This window comes from Agelaius tricolor, unplaced genomic scaffold (genome assembly GCF_023055355.1).
Source record: "Agelaius tricolor isolate 1412-34295 unplaced genomic scaffold, bAgeTri1.0.p SCAF_11, whole genome shotgun sequence".
Classification (NCBI taxonomy): domain Eukaryota; kingdom Metazoa; phylum Chordata; class Aves; order Passeriformes; family Icteridae; genus Agelaius; species Agelaius tricolor.
This window is the reverse complement of record NW_027269271.1, coordinates 28,655,232-28,661,491: the sequence shown is the minus strand read 5'-3', so window position 1 is coordinate 28,661,491 and position 6,260 is coordinate 28,655,232.

The following is a 6,260-nucleotide window of genomic DNA, read 5'->3' as shown; positions in this document are numbered from 1 at the left end:
CGGGGAGGAATCCAGGCAGTGCCAGCCCCTGGATGCCCAGGACAGCCTGCTTTGCTGATTCATTATAAAATGCCCCTGAAGCCATGATTGATTTATTTTCAGGAAGCAGGAGCTGCCCTGCTTGGGAAGAAGCTTCACCCACCAGCCTGACATGGAGCTGTGCTGCCTCAGAGACACCCACACAGCTCCATCTCAAACCTGCCATCCAGCAGCTCCTTCCCACCGCGGAAAAACCCTCAGCTCCCTCAAATCTCCTCTTCACCAGCCTCTCACCATCTCAGATTTTTATGCCCCCTCTTAAAATATGTCTCCCTGTCAGTTCTTAACGCGGGGAAATTTTTCCAGCAGGAAAAGGTTCTGTTTAAATGTAAGGAAATGGGGATTGTTTTTTTCTGTATCTCTCCAAACCCACAGTAACACCTAATTAAATATTGATGGCAGCTTAGCACGCTCCATAAAGGAGCTGTTGTCTCATGAAGCCTCACTCCATGCAGTAAAGGAGTGTTTCAGGCACAGGCCAAAGAGGGAGCAGGTGCAGGAGGCAGTGATTCCTTACGTAGGGTCCAATGTGCAAAATCAAATTATGTCCAATACTATGGACTTCACAGCCATGTGTTACAAAAATAGTTGTGCTGGGAGACCAGAAATCTTCACAGGCACGGCCAAAAATAACCACATGAAATGCCTGGAAGGAGCAGATTCCCCAGAGATGGGATTTCTGGAGTCCTGGAGGCAGCCTCCAGTACAGAGCACGATTCCCAGCAGGGGAAAACCTCCCCAACCTTTGGCTGTTGCTGAATCATATAAATCAATTTCCAGAGCCTGCAGCCATATCAGTGATAGGCCTATAAATCTGTCAGGGCCTGGTATTGTTAGAATTATTCTGTGAGTTTTGGTGCAGATTGTGTGCAGACAATGTGCTCTTTCAGCAGCCTTGGATCACACGGGCACCTCGGGGTGGGAATTTCTGCGGCCCACGCCGGGTAAAACTCATTTTATTCCTGAGGAATAGGACTGTTGGTCAAATTCCCCACACAGAAAAGGTAAGAAACCATTCAGACTAATAAGAATACTGACTATAATAGTCAGGACAGGACTGGCTTCAGGCACAAGGAATAGAAAGGAATATTTAGGGATTTTATTGTTTGGTGATCCCCACAGTTCATGCAGACTCTGTGCCCTTTCACAGCCAGAAACAGGAACAAATTGTCTGACTTGCTTTACTCCACAGGAAAGGAAATCTGACTCTTCCCACAGCAAGCAGCCTGGGAATGTCACAAACCCTGAATTATGCCTGCTTGACGAGCTACATCTGCTTTCAGAGCATCTCAGATCATTTCATAACCCTTCCTTTCACTTTGCTGCTGCTGCTGCCTCGGGGCACGTGGGAACAATTTGGCCCCTGCAGAACTCCAGTCCCTGTGAGAGCAGCACCTCTGCAGGGCTCTGGCACCCAAACAGGATGAGTTTGGGCAATTTGATGTCAGACTGAGGGGGTGAGGCAGCAGCAGAGCCACTGTCTTCTATCAGGGGTCAGGTCTTAGTTTGGGCCACAGAGCAGCTCGTTCCCACCTGGGCCTTACAGCAGCTTCAGCCTCTGCCAAGTAAAACCTGGCCCAAAACCTTGACCTCTGAGGCCAGCTGTTGTCTGGCATCCATAAAGATACAGACATTAGGGGAGGCAGGAAAGAATAAATCAGGAATTGCTACAGTTCTGTAAACTCCACGGACAGCCTGCAAGGAGCTCCTTTCTTTTCAGCTGCAGAAGGCAAATGTCAGCTTGGAGGCCTGAGCCACAAACCATGAGCTTGTCTAAGCACAAACCATAACAAGTTCCTCCATGTGGGAGAGTTTATAAGTTTGGAGGTCAAGGTATTTAGCCACTGATAGCACAGCCTTGGCTCTTGTTTATCTCCCTCCTAGGAGAAAACACAGTTGGATGTGATCTGTGAACTTCCTAGAGCTACATATGCATGTGTGATATCTCAGAAAATAGCAATAATTGCACCCATAATGTAGAGATAAAGTAGATTAATTAGTTCATAACGGTATAAACGTGTGCTTCTGAAAATCTGCCAAGGGCAAGAGGCTTCTGTGGCAAGGTCTGAAACAGAACATTTCTCCTCAGATCTCTCTGAAAGCAAAGCTGCAGAAAAAAAGGGGATGTTCTGTATGTGGTGCTGGTGCATCCTTAAGGGTGTTTCCCCCAGTTTTTGCCTGGCTGTGCATATTTTCTTCCACAGCTCACAGCCTGCTGCTCTGTTTGATATAAAAACAGATCCAGAGCTTCTCTGGTAGCAGAGGCAGTTTGCTACCAGGGGCTGGAGTCCACGTCAGAAGGCAGGTGCTACACTGCAAACCATAACCAAAATAAAAATGCACACAAAATCCCTCCCCATCTCCGTTCTCAGGTCGGCATGACATCGCACAGAGCTGTTACTCACTCCTGGAAGCACAGGAAGGAGAGAGCCCGACCTGCACATGCTTGCACCATCTGCTGGCAGCATCTCCACTGACAGACATTCCTAGAAGGGATTCTGGAATTCCTCATCCACACCTAGGGAGACGAGGCCACCGTTATAAAGGGTAAAGATTCAGGTGAGTGTTGGAGCCCTGGGTGCTGAGAATTTCAGACTTTCTGTGCTGCCAGGCACTGACCCCCAAGAGAAAAACACTGCATTGACCTGAGGCCGTGGAGAAGCTTCCAGAATGGAATGATGGAACTGGGATTGTGAGTGTGGAGTTTGAATAGAAGGGTGTGACATCACATGGGGGAAACTCAGAGTTTAAGGGTTTAGAATACAGTAATAAATATATAACACAAGATGGAGGTTTTAGGGCAGAGGCTGGTCCTTCTTCCTCACCTTCTTCTCCATGGGTTTGGGTGGTTTGTAAAGGCATAAAAAGTCCCCACTGGGGGCATGGGTGGTTAGGTATTGGGTTAAAAGTAAAAATAATTCAGGTGTCATTTCTTAATTGGACAGTTTATCCTTAAAAGGCCTTGCAGAGAGAGAGATGGGGCTCCATTTTCAGCTTGTGAGAGTGAAGTGCTGCAGAACTCAGGGTTTGTGAGACTGTGACAGAGATAAGAACTAACAAACATCTGAGTCCCAGCAAGAAATTCCATCTTGTGCATTTAATCCCCACCTTGGCAGGAGAAAAAAGAAGCAAATAGAATCAACAGGTGAGTACTTGTTTTTCTCCATAGCAGAGCCATTTCTGCCAGGTTTTAAGGAATTACACAGCAAAGTGACCCCAACACAGCCACCTCACAGGGAGCTGCAGAGCCTGTGCTGGCCTCATCCAGAACTGTGCCAGGTCTTGTCCCCAGCACAGAGCCATCCCCTTGGGAATTCCTGAACTCCCTGCTGGAATCCCAGCTGAAGAATGGGATCCTGTCAGATTCCTTGCCTATCCCAGAGCCTTGATATATGTACAAATGAAACACAGCCCTTTGTTACAGCCACAAACATCACCATGTGAGTGAATTAATGGCTCAAGTGAAAGTGAAACCTGATGAAAGCATTTGTGCTGTTGAGGTGAGCAGGGGTAGATCAGTTCCTCCTCCTGCCCCAGCCCTTGGTACCAGAGGAGGCTCTAAGTGGATCACAGGAGGGAGGTGTCCAGGAAAACCAACTTCTCCTCCTGCAGTGTGTGGAGCTCACAGCACCAAGAACATCACTAGATGCCCTTGCTTGGCTTTTAAAGAGAATTGGCAGTTTTCTAGCAGGTAACATCTTTATGCCTGCCAAGCCAAAAGGTCACATGTGGCCCTCCAGCCTGGAGGATGGAACTGGAGGATCTCTAGGGCTTCTCCAGGTGCAGCTCCTGGGGAGGATTACTGAGGAGTTGGCCCCTGAGTCATCAGGCACTGAACCACTGCTGAAGGGCAGGAGCTCCCAGCGTGGTGACTCAGTGGGAATCAGACCATGGAGCAGGGCACAAATGACACATGAGTGAAAATCCAGGAAACCAGAGCTAAGGCAGAGAACAGCTGAGCCTCTCTCTGTGATGTGAGTGGGTGCCCTCTCCTAAGAGAAGCAGCATCACAGTAAGCCCAGGGTCATGAGCACACACCTGTCCACAAGAGATTTATGGAAAAATGAGAACCACTTTACAAGGGACAACTGAGCAAAGAAATTCCCTTTGAGTAGATTTGGAGTCTGTCAATGGATGTGTGGGTTCCAGCTGTGGCTGTGCCAGGGCCACCTGAGCTATGAGCAGCAGCATTTCTTGTTCATTGCAGAATCCCAGACTGGTTTGGGTTGGAAGGGACCTTAAAGTTCATCCCATTCCACCCCTGCCATGGGCAGGGACACCTCCCACTATTCCATGCTGCTCCAGCCCTGTCCAACCTGGCCTTGGACACTTCCAGGGATCCAGGGGGAGCCACAACTTCTCTAAGCAACCTAAATACGTGAAGGACATAACAATTTCTTTTTGGGAACACAACTACAGCAAATTTATTTTGTGGTTTGATGTGAACATCACAAGGGTGATGTGTGTGCCACCTAAGCAAATGAAGTCTTTCCCATATCACTTTGGGGATCACAGGATGTGGCACAGGGCTGAATGAGCAGAAGGTTGGTTCCTGGAGGCTCTTTCTTCTCCTGGACACAGAGGTTGTATCTACACTCCACAATTTTTCCTGCCTGCATCCAGCTGGCTGGGATGTGTAGGGAAGCGCTGGGTCAGGGGTGTGAAAGGGGATGGATGCACAGTCAAGTTTCATGATAATCCTGGTTTGATCCATAAAACTCTCTCAAATGGAGCTTTGGAGGGTTGATATTTGTATTCCTGCAGCACCCAGATACTGGCAGAAGCATTTTGCCCCGTTCATGCTGCCAGCCAAAAGGGGAAGGCCACAGGCCTGGCAGGTGGATGGGGCAGGCTTTTGGCATTCCCAGACCATACAAGGCAGCTCTGTGAGCACAGCAGAAGTTTGCAGAGAATCTACAAAAATGGATGTTGGCACAAATGTGACATTCTATAGAACAGTAGTGATTCTGTACTGCCTTTCCAAAGGGGCTGCATCACATCAGCCCCTGCCCTGGCACTGCAGGCTCTGGACACAACATCAACTCTGTTTTCCTCCCAGCACAGGGCAGGAGCCTCTCCCTGCTCCTGTCTGGCTGCTCTTGGCAGCTGCAGGGCCTCCAGGAGGGTCCAGTCCCACCCCTGTGGGGAAACCACCTTCCCCAGGGAGTCCCTTCCCCATCCAAACCACCACCCACCCTCCCAGGCATTTGCCAGCCAGCAAAGCCCAGTGCCTCTCTTAAAAAACACACATAAAAGCTAAATCAGGTGGTGAGAGGCTGTAGGAAACCACATTCTTCTTGTTGTTCTTTCCTCCTCTTATAGTGACCTTTGAGAAGGAGCCCTTGGGCGGATCTGGCGCGCAGCGTTCCGGGCTGACCTCCCGCCGTGGAATTTCACCTAGTAATTTCTGTGGCACACACAAATCCTTGGAGGGGCTTGTCTGGCTTCAGAAGTAAATCTAAGTGCCTGTGGCTTGACAAATAAACAATCTGAAAGCGCTTAATGACTCACAACCTCGCCTAAGAATAGCTGAACTCTGCAGGATGGAAATTCAGCGCGGGGAGCGCGGCCCCGGCGCTGCCCGAGCGGGGAGCTGCAGGACACAGTGGGAGATGATGGGCAGGGAGAGGCTGTGGCTGCATTCCTGGTGTCCCCTCCCAGCTCCTGGCAAGCAGCATCTCGGAGGATTCTTGGATATTCGTGTGTATGAGCCACCTTGGAGCGCTCCCCAGATTCACCTAATCCGCTTTTAAACAAATTATCGGGTTTCGTTTGTGCAGACAGCAAAGTTCTCCTTGTTTATCCCGGATTGTTTGAAAGCTCCATTTATTCTCTGGGGTTAAAGAGGGGTCACACAAGTTAGCCACATCTCTGTATACATTTCCAAGCACCTACAGCTCATGGAAAAGACTCTTTTTCCTCTGGCTGTTGAGCAAGTAGAACTTCAGTGACTGAAAAGGGGAAATGGGTTTGGCTGTTTCCTCAAAAATGGGGTTTTTGGTAGTTGGTGCTTTTCTGAGGCACACTTACAGAAATGTGTGCTGTGAGCTGCCACCACAGCTTCTTACCCCCACATATACCTTTGAGCACTTTAATCTAACCCCAGGGAAAAAAGAACAAAACCAAGTTCAGCTGAATATCTGCAACCACAGGTGCTTCCTGTTGGTACCCAAAGCTCCTGCTGCAAAAGCCTTGTTGTTGTCAGTAGGGCTCGGGCATCA